This window comes from Arachis ipaensis, chromosome B01 (assembly GCF_000816755.2).
Source record: "Arachis ipaensis cultivar K30076 chromosome B01, Araip1.1, whole genome shotgun sequence".
Lineage (NCBI taxonomy): Eukaryota > Viridiplantae > Streptophyta > Magnoliopsida > Fabales > Fabaceae > Arachis > Arachis ipaensis.
In genome coordinates, this window is record NC_029785.2 from 77,654,517 (window position 1) to 77,675,004 (window position 20,488).

Here is a 20,488-nt window from a genome sequence, read left to right on the forward strand (position 1 = left end):
ATCTACAGACTGCTACTCTTTCCCTTTGCTATAAGAGATCAAGCAAAGAGGTGGTTAGATAACCAACCCAAATCTAGCTTGAAAACATGGAAGCAGCAAGTAGACAAGTTTCTGAATCAATACTTTCCCCAAAGAATGTTAACTTAGTTAAGGTTGGACATCCAAGGCTTCAAGCAAGAGAATAATGAATCTCTTCATGATGCCTGCGGGAGGTATAGAAGAATGCTACAGAAATGCCCCACTGAAATGTTTTCAGAATGGGTGCAATTAGACATCTTCTATTATGGCCTCACAGACATGGCTTCGATGTCTCTAGACCACTCTACTGGTGGTTCTATACATATAAGGAAGACATTTGAAAAGGCTCATGAACTTATTGAGACAGTTACCATGAACCAGTATCTGTACTCGATTGGTGAGACTACCATAAAAGGAGAGGTTAAGGCAATATCTACTAAGTCTAACTCTCCAGAACAACATGGCCCATTGACTTAGCAGCTGCATGCCCTTGCACAGCAGTTGCTGGAGCTGTAAAAGACTTTGTGAGAAACTCAGGCTTCCAACAGGAATGTAGAAGCCCAGCTGAGTCAAACAAGGAAAAAATTATCTAAGCAAATAAAAGATGAATGTCAGGCAATCCAACTGAGGAGTGGGAAAATATTGAAAACCCAACCTCAGAGCAACAGGAGACCAGAAGAAGAAAAGCTAATAGAGGACATCCAGACTGCTGTCCAAGACACCTCTGAGGATGTTGCACATCCAAAGAGGAATGTCATTGGCGTTCAATGCTAAGAAAGAGTGCCTACTCCCGATGTTGAACGCCCAAAGGGGGCAACACTCTTGGCGTTCAACGCCAAGACGGGATACCCACCCTCGGCGTTGAACGCCCACAAGGGAACAGTGTTCCTGGCGTTGAACGCTAGGAAGGGGGTAGCAAGGACGTTGAACGCCTAACCAGGGATGGTCAGGCACATGCAAGTGCTGGTAAGACCCTTCCTAAGCAAGCTACTAACCCCCCTTCCAATTCCATAGGCATTCAACCTACATTAACCAAGGTTGATGAGTACAGGACCAAGATGCCATTTCCTTAGAAACTCCACCAAGCAGAAAAGGATAAATAGTTTGCCCACTTCACGGATTATCTCAAGACACTTGAGATCAAGATCCCTTTTGCAGAGGCTCTTGAGCAAATACCTTCTTATGCCAAATTCATGAAAGACATCTTAAGTCATAAGAAGAATTGGAGAGAGGAAGAAACAGTTGTCCTCACTGAAGAATGCAGTGCAGTAATCTAAAGGAGCTTACCAGAGAAACTCAAAGATCCTGGGAGCTTCATGATACCCTACACCCTAGGGGATGCTTGTACAAAGACAGCCCTATGTCATCTCGGAGCAAGTATTAACTTAATACCTACATTACTAATAAAGAGACTCTGTTTAACTCACGAACTTAAACCTACCCGCATATATCTTCAACTTGCTGATGGCTCTATTAAGCTTCCATCAGGCATGATTGAGGACATGATTGTTAGGGTTCGACCCTTTGCTTTTCCCACAGATTTTGTAGTATTGGAAATGGACGAGTACAAGAGTGCAACCCTCATTCTAGGAAAACCCTTCCTAGCTACAGGACGGGCTCTTATTGATGTTCGGAAAGGGAAAGTGATCCTGAGAGTCAATGAGGATGAGTTTGTACTAAATGCTGTCAAAGCCATGCAGCATCCAGACACTCCAAAGGAATGCATAAGTGTTGATATCATTGATTCCCAGGTGGAAAAAGTGAATATGGCTAAGGGACTCGAATAAGAGCTGAATGACATCTTTTATGATGCTCAGCCTGATTTAGAGGAGCCAGAGGAAATAAAGGAATCTCTGAAAACTCCTAAGGAGGAGGACAAGCCTCCTAAACTCGACCTAAAGCCACTACCATCCTCCTTGAAATATGCATTTCTCAGAGATGGAGATATTTATCCTGTGATCATAAGCTCTGCCTTAGAACCACAAGAAGAAAAAGCACTAATCCAAGTGCTAAAGACACACAAGACAGCTCTTAGGTGGACTATAAGTGAAGTCAAAGGCATTAGCCCGACCCGATGCATGCACAAGATCCTGCTGGAAGATGACGCCAAACCAGTGGTACAACCACAAAGGCGACTGAATCCAGTCATGAAGGAAGTGGTGCAGAAGGAAGTCACAAAATTATGGGAGGCTGGGATTATTTATCCCATCTCTGACAGCCCCTGGGTGAGCCCTGTCCAAGTTATTCCCATAAAGAGAGGCATGACAGTGATTCACAATGAAAAGAATGAATTGATTCCTACAAGGACAATTACAGGGTGGCCTATGTGCATTGACTATTGAAGGCTCAATAACGCCACTAGAAAAGATCATTTTTCTTTACCATTCATAGATCAAATGCTAGAGAGACTAGCAGGGCATGCATTTTATTGTTTCCTGGGTGGTTATTCTGGTTACAATCAAATTGCAGTAGATCCACATGATCAAGAAAAGACAGCATTTACATGCTCATATGGTGTGTTTGCTTATAGGCGGATGCCATATGGCCTGTGCAATGCACCTGCCACCTTTCAGAGGTGTATGCTCTCCATCTTCTCTGATATGGTGGAGAAGTTCCTTGAAGTATTCATGGATGACTTCTTCATCTTTGGAGATTCATTTGATTCTTTCCTTGATCATCTGACCTAGTTTTTAAATGATGCCAAGAGAAAAAGCTGGTTTTAAATTGGGAAAAATGTCTCTTCATGGTGACTAAAGGAATTGTTCTTGGGCATCGGATTTCGAACAAAGGAATAGAGGTGGATCAAGCTAAGGTAGAGGTAATTGAGCGATTACCATCACCCAACAATGTCAAATGAATTAGAAGTTTCCTGGGACATGCAGGATTCTACAAGTGGTTTATAAAGGATTTTTCTAAGATTGTAAAACCCCTGTGCAACCTACTAGCTACAGACACTCTGTTTGTCTTTGATCAAGAATGTCTGAAGGCCTTTGAGACTCTGAAAGCTAAGCTTATCACTGCGCCTGTCATCTCTGCACCTAGCTGGGACTTACCATTCAAACTGATGTGTGACGCCAGTGACCATGCCATTGGCGCAGTCTCGGGGCAGAGGCATGACAAGCTTCTGCATGTCATTTGTTATGTCAGTCGTGTTCTGAATAATGCGTAGAAGAACTACACTACCACAGAGAAGGAATTACTTGCAGCGGTTTATGCCATTGACAAGTTCAGATCCTATTTAATAGGATCTAAGGTCATTATCTATACTGACCATGCTACTCTCAAATATCTATTCGCCAAGCAGAATTCCAAGCCCAGGCTGATAAGATGGGTACTACTCCTGCAAGAGTTGGATATAGAAATTAGAGACAAAAGGGTCAGAAAATCAAGTGGCTGACCACCCATCTTAGATTGAACCAGTAAAAGGGACATCTCCTCCCTCTATTGAGGTATCAGAAACATTCCTGGATGAGAAACTCTTTGCCATCCGAACAACACTTTGGTTTGCAGACATTGCGAATTACAAGGCTATAAGATTTATCCCCATGGAACATAGTAGGCAGCAAGCCCGAAAGCTCATTCATGATGCAAGATACTACTTGTAGGATGAACCATATCTTTTTAAGAGATGCTCGGATGGGATAATCCGCCGTTGTATATCTGAAGAAGAGGCACAGAAAATCCTATGGCACTACCATGGCTCCGATTATGGAAGACACTTTGGAAGAGAGCACATAGCCACTAAAGTCCATCAAAGTGGTTTCTACTGGCCCGCACTCTTCAAGGATTCTCGAAAGTTTGTACATCGCTGTGACAGTTGCCAAAGGGCTGGTAACCTCCCTTATGGTCACGACATGCCTCAGCAAGGAATCCTAGAGATTGAGCTATTTGATGTATAGGGAATAGACTTCATGGATCCTTTCCCTCCTTCAAACTCAAACACCTACATCCTTGTGACCGTAGATTATGTGTCTAAATGGGTTGAGGCAGTCGCATCACCCATAAATGACACTAGAATAGCAATGAAGTTCCTTCAAAAGAACATCTTCAACAGGTTTGGTGTCCCTCGGACACTGATTTGTGATGGAAGAACTCATTTCTGCAAGAAACAGCTTGACTCCGTGCTGAGCCGATATGTAGTTCTCCATAAAGTGGCCACCTCAGATCATCCACAGACAAATGGGCAAGCTGAAGTCTCGAATAGAGAACTAAAAAGAATCCTGGAAACAACGGTGAACACATCTAGAAAGGATTGTGCAAGAAAGCTTGATGATGCTCTCTAGGCATACAGAACAGCTTTCAAGACCCCTATAGAAACTTCCTATATCCATTAGTGTATACGAAGGTGTGCCAGCTGCCAGTGGAGCTAGAACACAAGGCCTACTAGGCAACCAGACTCCGGAGCCTTGATGCAAAGGCAGCAGGAGAGAAACGGTTGCTCCAGCTAAATGAGTTGGACGAATTCCAACTTGCTACACTTGAGAATGCAAAGATTTATAAATAAAAGGTCAAGAAGTGGCATGACAGAAAGATTTCTTCCAAAATTTTTGAACTTGGACAGAAAGTTCTGCTCTTCAATTCCAGACTAAAGCTTTTCCTGTAAAGCTTAAGTCACGTTGGACAGGACCTTTCCTGATCACTAATGTATCACCCTATGGTCATATAGAGCTTCAGTGCAATTACTCTGATAAATGATTTACGGTTAATGGCCAAAGAGTGAAACATTACTTGGGTGGTGAGATTGAACAAGACAAATCCACCCTATTGTTGACATGAGAGCAGTACCGTCAAGCTAGTAACCTTAAAGAAGTGCTTGCTGGGAGGCAACCCAGCTATAATTAAAGTTATTTCTATTTTTCATTAAATTTATTTCAGTTATCTCAGTTTAATTTTTACATTTAAGTTTGTGATTATGTGCAGTAGTTAGAACAGAAACAGAAACAGTCAGAGCAGAAAATAGAGCACCCTGGGGAAGGCCCCTTGCTGGCGTTGAACGCCAGACAAGAGGGTAAGAGGGGCATTGAGAGTGAAACATTACTTGGGTGGTGAGATTGAACAAGACAAATCCACCCTATTGTTGACATGAGAGCAGTACCGTCAAGCTAGTAACCTTAAAGAAGTGCTTGCTGGGAGGCAACCCAGCTATAATTAAAGTTATTTCTATTTTTCATTAAATTTATTTCAGTTATCTCAGTTTAATTTTTACATGTGTTTAAGTTTGTGATCATGTGCAATAGTTAGAACAGAAACAGAAATAATCAGAACATAAAACAGAGCACCCTGGAGAAGGCCCCTTGATGGCGTTGAGCGCCAGACATGAGGAACAGAGGGGCGTTGAACGCCCCCAAGAGGCAGCAAGACTGGCATTCAACGCTAGCCAGGAGGTACTGGTTGGGCGTTGAACGCCCTCAAGGGGTAGCAAGCCTGGCGTTGAACGCTAGCCAGGGGGCACTGGCTGCACGTTCAATGCACTGAAGGGGGATGCCAGACTGGCGTTGAATGCCAGCCAGGGGACACTGGCTGGGCGTTCAATGCCCAAGAAGGAGTGGCAAGCTGGTGTTGAACGCCAGCCAGGGGGAACTGGCTGGGCGTTCAATGCCTAAAAGGAGTATCAGCATGATGTTGAATGCCAGAATTAAGGCATTCTGGGCATTCAAACGCCCAAAACAGGTTAGGGAGGTTGTTGACCTTTTCAAAGCTTATCTTTTCCAATTTTTATCTTTTTAAATCATATCTTCTAAACAAGATTCTTTTAACCTTCATCTTTTAATTTCAAATTCTCTTCAAATCTAAAATCTTTTCAAATCCTTTTCAAAATCTCATATGTTTTTCAACTATTTTTCAAATCTTTTTTCAAAATTTTATATCTTTTTCAAATTCTTTTTTTATTTTAACTTTAAAATCCTTTTCATACCTTCTATCTTATCTATTTATCTTTTTCATATCTTTCTCATATCTTTTGATTTTAAAATATATCTTTTTCTATCTTTTATTAAAGTGTCAATCATATCTTATTTATCTTTTATCTAATTGAATTTCGAAATCCCACCCTCCCCATCCCTATTTATACCATTCGGCCACCCTCATCCTCCTTCCATTCGAATTCTTCTTTTCTTCTTCGTCTTTTTTCTCTCTTTTGCTCAGGGATGATCATACCTTTTGTGTTTGGTGTTGAAAGAGCCTTTCCTTCTCACTCCATTCGAATTCTACGGCTCTAAAAAGTGAAAATCCCACTTTAAGAAGCAAGAAAGAAGACATCCAAACAGTTGTTTTCAAACCTTTCAGATTCTACACAAAGCAGCATGAAGAAAATTATTACAAAATAATTTGCAAGAGGATAGTAGTCCCGGATGCAAATTTGGATTAAAAGAATATGAGTACCCAGAGATCCAAGAGCAAATTCGTAAGAGAGGATGGGAGATCCTAACTGATCCTTAGATCAATATTGAAATAACAATGTTCCATGAATTCTATGCAAATCTGTGGATGACAGATAAGCAAAAGAAAGATAGACAAGGATTCCATACTTTTTGCACCATGGTGCGAGAGAAGAGTCTCTATTTTCATCTTGACAAGGTGAGAGAGATCTTTAAGTTACCACCATAAAAGGATGATCCAAAATCTTTTAATAGGAGGGTGGTGGCTAATCCAAAGTTGGATCAGATTCTAGAAGACATATGTCTGCCTAGAACTAAGTGGATCAATAACACAAAAGGTAATCCAAACCAACTGAGAATAGTAGATCTCAAAGCAGTTGCTAGGGGTTGGTTGGACTTCATTGGGTGTTCCATACTCCCTACTAGCAACCATTCTGAAGTTACCATCAGAAGGGCTGTGATGTTCCACTGCATTATGATGGGGAATGAGGTCAAAGTCCACCAACTAATTCCCTTTGAGCTATACAAGGTTGCAAACAGGATGTCAACTCAAGCCAGATTGGCCTATCCATACCTTATCTTTTGCTTGTGTAAAGAGGTTGGAGTCATGATTAACAGAGACTTATTTGTCCCAGTAGAAAGCCCAATCACCAAGCAAGTGATGGAAAGCACCCAAGTACTAGCTGACCAACCCAAAAGGAAGGTGCCTGAGCAAGCACAAGAGATCCCTCTAATTGAATATTGGACCTAGATGGAAGCATCTGTTGCACAATTGCAAACCACCTTGGATCAGTTAAGAGAGGATAAGAAAGATCATACTAGCATGCTTTGCAAACAGGTCAAGGAACAAGAGAAGCAGTGGCGTGAGCTAGAAGAACTGAAGCACCAGAAATTATCCCCTGAAGAGCCTAACGCCTCCCATGACTAAGGTGGTTGAGTTCCACCTCCCTATTTCTGTGGCTATTCTAATTCCTATTTCTTATGTTTAGATTTACATGATCACTAGTAGTCTATAAGTTTTTATGTTTATTTAAATTTCTGTCTTTTAATTTAAGAAGTGCATGAGTATTCTTAGGATTTAAGTTTTTATTTTCCAATCAGCTATAAAATGTTCCTCTTATCATCTCATTGAACTTGAATAAAATTTTGATTTTGTTAGAAGCAGTAATGATACATAAGTTTTGAGTTATATATTAAGAATAGTTCAATTATTTGATGTGGTGGCATTGCTTTTATTTTCTGAATGCATGAATGAACAGTGCATATTTGATGTTAGAGTTAAGAATGTTGGCTCGTAAAAGAATGATGATGAAAGTGAACTGTTATTAGTAATCTAAAAAATCCAAAAATTCATTCTTGAAGCAAGAAAAAGCAGCAAAATGCAAGAAAAAAAAAGAGAAAGAAAAGTAGCGAAAAAAAAGGAGCAAGCAGAAAAAGAAAAAAAAACATAAAAAGCCAATAGCTCTTTAAACCAAAAGGCAAGAGCAAGGATCCAAGGCTTTGAACATCAATGGTTAGGAGGGTCTGAAAGAAACTTAATTTTGGCCTAAACAGTTCAATTGAGCTGCCTCCCTAACTATATGCTTGTGCTGTGAAGGTGTCAAGTAAAAAGCTTGAGACTGAGCAGTTAAAGTCATGGTCCAAAGCAAAGAGTATGCTTAAGAACTCTGGACACCATTGGCTGGGGATTCTAGCAAAGTTGAATTATAATCCGAAAGGGTTCACCTAGTTAAGTGTCTGTGACAATTATGTATCCGGTGGTAATACTAGAAAACAAAGTGCTTAGGGTCATGGCCAAGACTCTAAATAAGTTGTGTTCAAGAATAAAAAAGCTACTAGTCCCGCTCATCTAATTAAAACTGAGCTTCATTGAAAACTCTGAGATTTATTGTATCCTTCTCTTTTTTTTATCTTACTTTGTTTTTGGTTGCTTGCGGAAAACCAACAGTTTAAGTTCTATTATGTTTTCAGAGGTTTTAGTGCTAAATTCACATATTTGGATTTTACTTTGAGTTTATGCATTTTATGGTGATTTCAGGTATTTTTTGGTTCAAATTGAGGAGCTTGAGCAAAAGTTTGATTTAAAGAGAGAGAATGCACTGCAAATGTTGTCAGGATCTGACCTCCATGCACTCAAAGGAGCTTTTCTAGAGCTACAGAAGTCCAAATGACGCGCTCTCAACGACCATGGAAAGCAAACATCCAGGGCTTTCCAGAAATATATAATAGTTTATACTTTCTTTCGGAAATGAAGGCCCAAAAATGGTGTTTAGCGCCAGCCACCAGCCTCATTCCTGGCATCCAGTGCCCACAGGGGAGCAGCTGGCGTCGAACGCCCAAAAGAGAGTCCCTAGCCAGCGTTCAATGCCCTTAAAGGGTACTAGCACATGGAAACACATAAAGCTCATCCCAAACACTCACCAAGTGGGTCCCAGAAGTGGATTTTCGCACTACTAGACTAGTTTATCTTATTTCTGTAATTCTTAGTTAGGAAACCATTATATATACAACAAAGATCACCATTGTTAGGGATCTTTGCCCACTTTTACATTTTCCATTATATTTTTTGAATAGTATGAGTCACTAACCTCCTAAGGTTAAGGTTAGGAGCTCCGATGAGTTTCATGGAATAATAATATTACTGTTCTATCTCAATATGTCTGATTCTATTCTCTTATGCAACCTCGTTCTTTATCTTATTAATTGAGGGTGACTCGTGACAATCACCCTTGTTCTACTTGGGTTCCGTGCAAGTCCTAACCCAGATAGCATTGAACCAGAGCTAGAGATTGCATTGCAAATTCCAATAGAGTACCTGGGCAACTTTGGATACATGATATAAAATCTCGTTGACCGTGGGTAAGTGAGGTCTCTGTGGTGTAAGGCTAGAGTCAGAGAAGCAACACTTTCTGATTCGGAAGATCTACCATGTCTGTGGCACCTTGAGTAGGATCATGAAGGAGAGTGGATTGCTTAGAGCTTCATCTTATGCTATAGTGAGAAACCTATAGGTGGCTTGATGAGAGGACATGAGTCATCTCAACGTGGTGGATTGCTGCAGTGGAGGAGGTTAACTTGATGAGAAGACATGAGCTAATCACTTACGGCTGGCATTGAAGGAATTAGAAAGTTATTGTAGTAGACAATAAGAAAAGTTAATCCAAAGCCTTAACCGTTCTCATGTCGTTGATTTTTCGTCTATCTAGTAACGTTTTATTTATTTATTTTGTTTTATGTGTTTTCAGTGAAAAACTATAATTTCTATCCGCCTAACTAAGATTTGTAAGGTAACCACTGCATGCTCAAACCAACAATCTCTGTGGGATCGACCCTCACTCACCTGAGGTATTACTTGGACAACCCGGTATACTTGCCAGTCTATCTGTGCGAAACGTGCAGAGCCAGTTTCCCGCACCAAAGCTCTATGCTCTAGTTCTACTAGCAGGTGATAGGCTTTGCCGAAGACAAGTTGATCAGGAGGCATCTCAATCGGGGTCTTAAAGGCTGTGCGGTAAGCCCAAAGGGCATCATCAATCTTCTTGGCCCATTCTTTCCTTGGAGCACCCATAATCTTCTCTAGAATTCTTTTGAGTTCTCTATTAGAGACCTCTACTTGGCCACTTGTTTAAAGTGCATCTAACTGTTTATTGCAAAAGTGGCTGCCGCCATCACTGATCAAGTCTCGGCGAACATCAAACCTAGTGAAGATATATTTTTTGAGGAAACTCATCACCACCTTAGCAACATTGGTGGCCAGAGGTGCAGCTTCTACCCATTTAGAGACATAGTCAACAGCCACCAAGATGTAATTATTAGAGTAGGAAGAAGGGAATGGTCCCATAAAATCTATGCCCCAAATATCAAACAATTCAACCTCCAAAATAGGGTTCAGAGGTGATTCATTTTTCTTGGGCATGTTGCTAGCTCTTTGGTATGAGTCACACTTGTTTATAAACTCTCTTGCATCCTTGAAGAGTGTGGGCTAGTAAAACCCGTATTGAAGGGCCTTCGTCGCTGTCCCTTCTCTACCAAAATGCCAGCCCTACTCGGAACCATGGCAATGCCAGAGAATCTATGGAATTTCTTCCTCTGAAACACACCTCCAGATGATGCCGTTCGTACACCTCTTGAATAAATATGGATTATCCCAAAGAAAGTACCGGGCATCATGTTGTAGCTTTTTGATTTGTTGCCTTTTGTAAGTTTTTTTGGTATTATCCTTCCGGCCTTGTAATTGGCCATATCAGCAAACCAAGGTATCTTTTGAATCATAAATAAATGCTCATCAAGGAAATCTTCATGAAAGGGAAGTGGAGGTTCTTGGGCTTTCACAGGTTCAATCTGAGAAAGGTGGTCAGCTACTTGATTCTCAGAGCCCTTCCTATCTCGGATTTCAATATCAAACTCTTGTAAGAAGAGCACCCACCTAATCAATCTTGGTTCAGAATCCTGCTTAGTCAAAAGGTACTTAAGAGCAAAGTGATCAGTGTAAACAATAACCTTTGAACCAACTAAATAGGATCTAAACTTATCAAATGCAAATATCATAGCAAGTAACTCTTTTTCAGTAGTTGTATAATTTTTTGAGCTTCATTTAGTATATAACATGCAAAAGCTTATATTGCCTTTGCCCTAAAACAGCTCCAATTACAATATCACTTGCATCACACATCAATTCAAATGGTGATGTCCCATTAGAAGGAGGAATAATGGGTGCAAAGACAAGCTTTGCTTTGAGAGTTTCAAAGGCATGTAAGCATTCATCATCAAAGTGAAAATGTGCATAAGCAACTAAAAGATTGCTCAATGGCTTTGATATTTTAGAAAAATTTTTGATGAATCTTCTATAGAAGCCTGCATGATCCAAGAAACTCCTTATGCCCTTGACATTTACAGGGGGTGGTAATTTCTCAATTACCTCTATTTTGGCCTTGTCAACTTCTATGCCTTTGCTTGAGATACGGTGTCCAAGAACAATGCCTTCAGTGACCATAAAGTGATATTTTTTCCAATTTAAAATAAGGTTAGTTTCTTGGAACCTTCTCAAGTCCAAGGCTACATATTGCAAGAACCCTTCAAAGGAATCACAAAAAATAGAGAAGTCATCCATAAGTACCTCAATAAATTTTTTAATCATATCAGAAAAGATGGAAAGCACGCAGCTTTGAAAAGTTACAGGAGCATTGCACAAACCGAAAGGCATACGGCGGTAAGCAAAGACTCCAAAGGGACATGTAAATGCCGTCTTCTCTTGATCATGAGGGTCCACAGTAATTTGGTTGTAACCGGAGTATCCATCCAGGAAGCAAGAGAAAGCATGTCTGGCCAACCTTTCTAGCATCTGATCAATAAAAGGAAGAGGGAAGTGATCCTTCCTTGTGGTAGTGTTGAGCCACATATAGTCAATGTACATCCTCCAACCGGCTACAATTCTTGTAGGGATAAGTTCATTCTTGTCATTGGCCACCACTATCACTCCTCCTTTCTTAGGAATAACTTGTACCGAACACACCCAAGAGCTATAAAAAATTGGGTAAATAATGACGGATTCCCACAGCTTCATCACTTTCTTTTGAACCACTTCCTTCATTTTAGGATTAAGCTTTGTTTGTGCTTCCACCACTGGTTTAGCATCCCCTTCAAGCAAAATCTAGTGCATACACATTACGGGACTTATTCCCTTAAGGTCACCAATAGAACAACCAAGTGCTGTTTTGTGTTCCTTAAGCACCTTGATTAATGCTTCTTCCTCACAAGTGTTTAATAAAGAATTGATTATCACAGGATATATCTCTACCTCTCCAAGGAAAGCATAATTTAGAGAAGCAGACAGGGGCTTTAATTCAAGCTTTGGTGGCCCCTCTTCCTTTGAAAGAATATATGTTGCTTCCTTGGGTGGTGGGAACTCTTCAATTTCACCCACTTCAACTTCAACAAGGGACCCAAGTGATTCATTAAGCTCTTCCTCTTCTAAAGCCTCTTACACTAATGGATCAATAATGCCAATTTGCATGCAATCCGCAGAATTATTAGGATGTTGTAGGGCTTTAAAAACATTAAGAATAATTTGTTCATCATTCACCCTCAATGTTAATTCACCTTTTTGAACATCAATTAAGGCTCTCTCTGTAGCAAGGAAAGGTCTCCCCCAATATAATAGAGGCATTGCCATCCTCTTCCATATCCAAAATGACAAAATCTGCAGGGAATATGAATGTCCCCACCTTCACCAATAAATTCTCAACAACACCTAAAGAAAATTTAAGAGAACGGTCAACATACAAGTTGTAAAGAAATTCTGGTAGGTTTTACGTCATTAATTTGGAGTTTGCGCATCAAGGATAATGGCATGAGATTTATACTAGCTCCAAGATTATACAAGGCTCTCTCAACAGTCACCTCTTCAATGGTACAAGGAATCACAAAGCTTCTTGGATCTTTTAATTTCTCAAGGAGGTTCTTTTGAATTATGGCACTACACTCCTTTGTAAGCACTACAGTTTCATTCTTCCTATAATTTCTTTTCTTGAAAATCAACTCTTTAATAAACTTTGCATATAAGGGCCTTCATTCAAGAGCTTTAGCAAAACGTATATTTATTTGGAGATTTTTGAAGACTTCTAGGAACTTAGAAAATTGTTGATCTTTGGCCACTTGATGAGTGACTTTATGCCGGTGTAGAATTTATCAATGAATCCAATTGTAGTATAGTTTAAACTGACATGTAATTCCACATCAAACAATCTAAAATCAATAACCGAGAGTATGACTCCCGAGTCATTCTCCCTAGGAGTGCTCCAAGATGCACATTGTTGATTAAAAAGTGTATTGTTGTTTGGAGTTTCATATAAGAAAAGAACAAGCTAGTAGTGCAAATGAAAATCAAGCTATATAAAAGCCTTGGCTAGAAGTGAGAATTGGACTTCCTATCATCATTATTTCTATCAATTGTGATCACAATTAGTTATTGCTTCACATAGTTAACCTCTAGTATTAAGGAAAGTCAAGTGAAAGTAATCAATTCGGATTAACAAATCCTAGCCTACCCCTAAGGAAGTCTAGCTTTAGTGACATACAAATCAATTAGCAATTTCCAATTGACAATAAAAAAAGGCATTAATAATTCAAGTGTCTCCAATATCTCAACTTCCAAGCCAAGTAGGAAAAGTCTACTCCATAGTTAAAGTTGGCATTTTCTAAAATACTTGGAGAGCAATGATGAGAGACATTGTAAAATTGAGAAAAAACTTGAAATCAAAGGTGTCCACTATAAGAGATTAACAACAAACAAACAATTGAAGGCTAAGAACTTGAAGTACTGATGCGTGAGCATCTTTCCTATCTTTTCCTAGTGAATTTGCATCTAATTTGTTGAGTTTAATAAAGAATTAATTATCTTTTAGCCAATATGGATGCTACTTTGAGTCTTTTGCAATTTTGTTTATTTTAGGTAGCATTCGGCTGGATTTCATGGAGTTTCTGCAGCACAAGAACCAAAGCAGATGGCAGCAAGGAGCGACGCGTACGTGTGACTGACATGTGCGCGTGATTTGGAGCTTTCCATGGCAACGCATGTGCGTGACTGACGCGTATGCGTGATTTGAAGATTTTCTCAGCGACGCATACGCGTGAATGACGTGTGCGCGTGACACGCGAAGAAGACTATCGACGCGTACGCGTGACTGACGCATACGCGTGACATGCGCCACGTGCAGAAAACGCAGAAAAACGTTGGGGGCAATTTTTGGGCTATTTTGACTCAGTTTTCAGCCCAGAAAACATAGATTAGAAGCCGCAGAATGGACAAAACGAATGGTCCCCACCCATCAACTGAAGACTTGTTAATTAATTCTAATTTAAATTCAAATATTATTTTTAGGAAAAGATATTATTTTAGTTTTAGATAATAGATTTTAAATTAATCAGGATTTGATATAAAAGGGAAAAGAAACTTCTCTTTTAGTTTCCTGTTACTGAAATGGGTGCCTTGATCGCTCACGATTGCTCGTGGTGATCCAAAGCGACAAATAATGTGGTTTCTAACAAAGGAAACAACAGTGTTAGCATCATCAGTGCGGGTAGGAATTGCTTCCACCCTTTTAGAAACGTAATCTACAGCTAAGAATATATAAAAATGACCATTAGAATTTGGAAATGGACCCATAAAGTTAATGCCCCAAACATTAAAAATTTCACAGAAAAGCATAGTCTGTTGAGGCATCTCATCCCTCTTGGATATATTACCAAACCTTTGGCATGGGGAACAAGATTTACAAAATTCAGCAGCGTCTTTAAAAAGAGTAGGCCACCAGAATCCACAGTCTAAAATTTTCCTAGCTGTTTTTTGAGGGCCAAAATGTCCTCTACTCTCAGATGAGTGGCTGGCCTCTAAAATGGACTGGAATTCTAATTGAGGCACACACCGTCTAATTACCTGGTCAGTGCCACATCTCCATAAAAATGGGTCATTCCGTATATAATATTTAGACTCGCTTTTTAGCTTGTCTCTTTGATGCTTAGTAAAGTTTGGAGGAAATGTGCGGCTAACTAGATAATTAGCTACAGGCGCATACCAATGGACTATTCAGATACTACTTGTAAGTTATCAAACAGGAAATTATCATTTATAGGAGTGGCGGTATCCTTAATGTGCTCAAGGCGACTCAAGTGGTCCGCCACTAGATTCTGGTTACCACTCCTATCCTTAATTTCTAAATCAAATTCTTGTAGTAGCAGTATCCAACGTATAAGCCTAGGTTTGGACTTCTTTTTAGCTAATAAATACTTTAGAGCTGCGTGGTCTAAGCATCTATCTAATACTCTAGATAAACTATCTAAGCAAAGGCTAAAGGAATCACCATAAATGCTAAAATCATCCATAAAAACCTCCATACAGTCCTTAATAAGGTCAGAGAAAAGACTCATCATGCACCTTTGGAAAGTAGCTGGTGCATTGCACAAGCTAAAGGGCATTTTCTTATAAGCATAAGTCCCAAAAGGACATGTAAAAGTAGTCTTTTCCTGATCTTCAGGAGCTATATGAATCTGGAAATAGCCTGTGTAACCATCTAAAAAGTAATAATGTGATTTACCTGACAGGCAATCCAGCATTTGATCAATGAATGGAAGGGGGTAGTGATCCTTACGAGTGGCCTGGTTGAGGCGCCTGTAATCAATGCAGACCCTCCAAGCATTCTGTACTCCGGTTGCTATGAGCTCTCCATGCTCATTCTTCACTGTAGTGACTCCAGACTTCTTGGGTACCACTTGTACTGGGCTTACCCATTCACTGTCTGAGATGGGGTAGATGATATCCGCCTCAAGTAGTCTGGTCACTTCCTTTTTGACAACCTCCAAGATAGTGGGATTCAGTCTTCTCTGGGGTTGACGAACAGGCCTAGTTCCCTCTTCTAAAAATATTCTGTGCTCACAAACTTGAGGGTTGATGCCTTCTATGTCTGCCAAGCTCCATCCAATTGCTTTTTTGTGTTTCCTCAGCACACTGAGTAGCTGTTCTTCTTGTTGGAAAGTGAGTTCCCTTGCAATGATAACTAGAAACTTCTGCTTGTCCTCAAGGTAAGCATACTTGAGGTGCAGAGGGAGGGGATTTAATTCTAATTTCTGTTCATGGTCAGGCTCTGGATTATCTGGTGTTTGTGATAATGGCAAAGTACCCTCATTGTCCTCTGAAAGTGTCCCCACACTTGGACCTCGTCCTGTGTACTTCTCTTCTAACTCCTCCTGGTGAACTTCAGCCACAATTTCATCTATGATGTCACACTGGAAGATAGAAAGGTCATCCAGAAGGTGCTCCATAGCTCCATTTAAACTGAATTTCACTATTCTACCATCTATTTCAAAGGAATAAGTTCCGGAAAATGCGTCCAGCTTGAACTTTGAAGTCTTCAGGAATGGTCTTCCAAGCAGGATTGATGATGGCCTTCCTGAGTCATTAGGGGGCATTTCCAGGATATAGAAGTCAATGGGAAATGTGAGCCCCTTAATGCTCATTAATACATCTTCAGCAATTCTAACCACTGTAATTATGCTTTTATCTGCTAACACAAAACGAGCTGCCGGCCTTTTTAACGGGGGAAGCCTCAAAGTATCATATATAGACAAAGGCATTATACTAACACATGCTCCTAAATCACACATGTAGTCAGAAAATATCACACCACCAATAGTACAATTAACCATACATGGACCTGGATCACTACACTTTTCAGGTATACCTCCCATTAAAGTAGATATAGAACTACCTAAAGGAATAGTTTCTAATTCAATAATTTTGTCTTTATGTATACATAAATCTTTTAGAAACTTTGCGTATTTAGGTACCTGCTGGATAACATCAAAAAGGGGAACAGTTACCTCAACCTTTTTGAATATTTCTACCATTTTGGGATCAAGTTCCAACTGCTTCCTGGGCTTCCTTGCAATTTGTGGAAATGGAATAGGAAGGGCGTTTCCTGCAGGGTCTGCCTCCTTTGGTGCTTCCTGCTGTGGTTAAGCTTCTTCTTCTTCAACTGTGTCTTGTATGTCCTCTTCCTCTTCAGTATCCTCTAGTTCCACCACCTCTTCGGCTGAGCCGTGTTCTGATGGGATTGGCTCCTCCTGATTCCTCTCATGCAGTGTGGTTCCGGACCTTAGGGTGATGGCATTGATGCCACCCTTTGGATTGGGCAATGGTTGAGAGGGGATTCTGCTGGAGCTCAAAGGCTGGTTATTGGAGTTATTTAGTGATCCAATCTGTGATACAAGAGCTTGCAAGGTAGAGTTCAGACCATTTAGAGTAGAAGTAAGGTTGTTTTCCATGGCTTGCTATCTCCGATCAATAGATTGTAGTAACTCATCAGTAGAAGATGAAGAGGGATAAGTGATCTGAGAGGTCTGCTGTTGGTTGTGCTGTGGTCCTTGAAATTACCTCAGGTGAGGTGCTCTGTAAGGCTAGTTCTAGTTCTGCTGCCTATTGTTGTTATTATTCTACCTCTGATTTCCCTGATTGTCTTTGCCTCTTCTGTTATTGTTGTCCCTCCAGCCCTAGTTAGAATTATCTCTCCAACCTTGGTTTGAATTGTCCTGCCATCCATGGTTGTAGCTACCACCTTGATTGTATCCTTGATTGGAACGGTCATAGAAGTTATGAGTGGCTGCCACAGTGTTGTCTTCCTGCTGGAGCTGCGGACATTTATCAGTATAATGGCTATAATCAGCACAAATCCCGCATACTCTTTGTGGAACCAACTGTTGGCTTTGCTGTGGTGGAGAGGGCTGAGCTTGCTGAGCTTGTTGTTGACTCAACTGCATCTGCTTCAGTAAGTTGGTCATTTCACAGATACTCTGACTTAGTGCAGCAGTCTCTCTGCTAGAGGATACTTCTGCAACAGCTTTTGCCCGGCTTTGTTTCTGCCTGTCATTCCTAGTAGATTCAGCCAAGTCGCTGATCAATTGCCATGCCTCATCAGTGGTCTTGTACTTTTTCATAGACCCATTGCTAGCATTTTCCAATGTGGTCTTATCTTGGGGCCTCATGCCCTGTGTGACGTAGCCGAGCAACACTATCTTGTCAATCATATGGTGGGGGAATGCTTCCAGAAGATTGTTGAAGCGCTCCCAGTATTCGTAGAGAGTATCGAACTCGTCCTAAACAATCATGGAAATGTCTTTCCTCAGTTTATCAGTAACTTTAGCTGGAAAGAATTTTTCCAAAAATTCTCTTATAATCGTATCCCAGTCAGAAACAGTTGCTGTGGGTTGAGTGTAGTACCACTCTCTCGCCTTTTCCTCAAGAGAGAATGGGAAAGCTTTTAACAAAATAGAAGTTTCATCTGCACCATCACACCTGATAGTAGAACAGGCTGCTTGGAAATCCCTGAGGTGCTTGATAGGCTCTTGAGCAAGTAAGCCATGAAACTTAGGCATTAAGTTGAGCAGTGTAGTCTTTATTTCAAAATCTGTAGCCAGCGCTGGGTGATGCGCTTGAAACGGTTGCAATGTGAAATCAGGGGCTCCCGCCTCCTAGATAGTAACTCTCCTAGGTGCTGTCATGTTACCTGCACGTAAATCAACCGAATCAGTAGAACGGGAGCTTGTTTCTCCCTCAAGTGACGTTTCAGATTCACCCTCGGAGAGGACTAACCGACGCCAAGCTTGCCTTATACGTGAAATAGTTCTTTCAATCTCAGGATTAAATACTGGCAAGCTTGGATCAGGAAGTGAACGCTTCATTTAACGGAAGAAACATGCAGCTCATAGTAGCAAAAATAAAATAAAATACAAATAAATAAATTCCAATCAATAACTTAGCACTCTATTACAACTCCCCGGCAACGGCGCCAAAAATTGACGTGGCAGAAATTGGCGAGTTAAGAAATTATTATAAGCGATGCGTTGCAAGTATAGTTCTCAACCAACCAAAATTCTGCTTATCAATTTAAAAGGGTTGTCACAAAATTAGAATTAAAATACTGGGAGTATGAATCCCAGGTCGTCTCCCAACGAGTTACAGAAAGATGTGCTATTTTATTAATCAGATATTTTCCAAAAGGGTTTGAGTTTGATAGACAGGAAATTAAATTAGAGAAATTATGTAATTTAAATAAAAACCTTGACCGGGAGTAGATTAGTTGGAAGCCCTATCCTTGATGGAGTTCTCTCAAGATCAATTGATAATTGAAGGTTGTCTGCTCAGTTATCCTTTACCGGATAAAGGAAAGTCAAGCAAGTTGGAAGTCAGTTTCTATTCACAAGTTCTAATCCTCTCCCTTGGGAAGGATTAGTGTCAGTGATTATATGGCGACCCAACGCTAATCCGAATTATAATTTTACTCTTGAGCATCCAACTCAAGGTCCTCCTTTCAATCAACTCCCAATCAAGTTATGGAACTACTCGCTCATTATAATTGTGAAATTCATGAAATAAGAAAGGAAAATAAAGAAAGACATGATAAATAATAATCAAAGGGATCAATAAAAATAAAAATAGTTCTTGTATTAATAAATTCTAAAAATAGTTCAAGAGTAACTTTGAATAAAATAAGGATATGAAAGAGTAAGTGAAAAGTAAGGAAACAAACTAGAGTGATGAACTCTTGACGGAGGTAATAACTCTTCTCAATATCCCAATCCAAAAAGCAATAAAATCAAAATCCTAAGAACTATGAACGTGTAGAGAGAAAAACCTAGAGGAGGAGTAATATCAGATCTAAAACTCAAAATTATGCGTAATGAATGTTGTTTCTTTTTTGTCTCTGCATGTTCCCTGGCTCTAATCTGCTTTTCTGGGCTGAAAACTGGGTCAAAACAGGGCCTAAAATCGCCCCCAGCAAATTCTGCAGATTCTGCAGATCGCGCACGTCACGCGATCGCGTCATCCACGCGTTCGCGTCATCCAACGTCTTGCCTTGCCACGCGTGTGCGTCGTCCATGCCTTCGCGTCACTTGTGCAGTTTCCAATCCATGCGCTCGCGTCAGGCACACGAGCGCGTCACTACAATTTCCTCTATTTTGCGCGGTCGCATGAGTCATGCGTCCGCGTCACTTCTCGCTGGTCATCTCCTGAATTTCTTGTGTTCCTTCCATTTTTTGCAAGCTTCCTTTCCAATCTCCAAGTCATTCATGCCCTATAAAACCTGAAACTCTTAACACACAGATCACCGCATCGAATGGAATAAAGGAGAATTAAAATACATAATTAAAAATCTCTAGGAGGCGAGTTTTCAACCATGGAGTAATTTTGGGAAGGAATTGTAAATACATGTTAATTTAATGAATAAGTGGGTAAAGATTTGATAAAACCACGCAATTAAACACAATATAAACCATAAAATAATAGTTTATCACTTAATCTAGCTCTCCAATCAATTTAATCACTATCAAATTTTAGCCAATCCCCGGCAACGGCGCCATAAAACTTGATGACTAGAATTCACACCCCATTCAAAAATTGGTGAATTAGTTCTTTTGGCAAGCACACCAAAATTATCGTCAAGTAATAACCCACAGTGGAGTGGGATCGTATCCACAGATATTGGCAAATTCGAGTAGTTTTAATCAATTGATGAATTAGTCAAGCGGATCAATAGGACTGT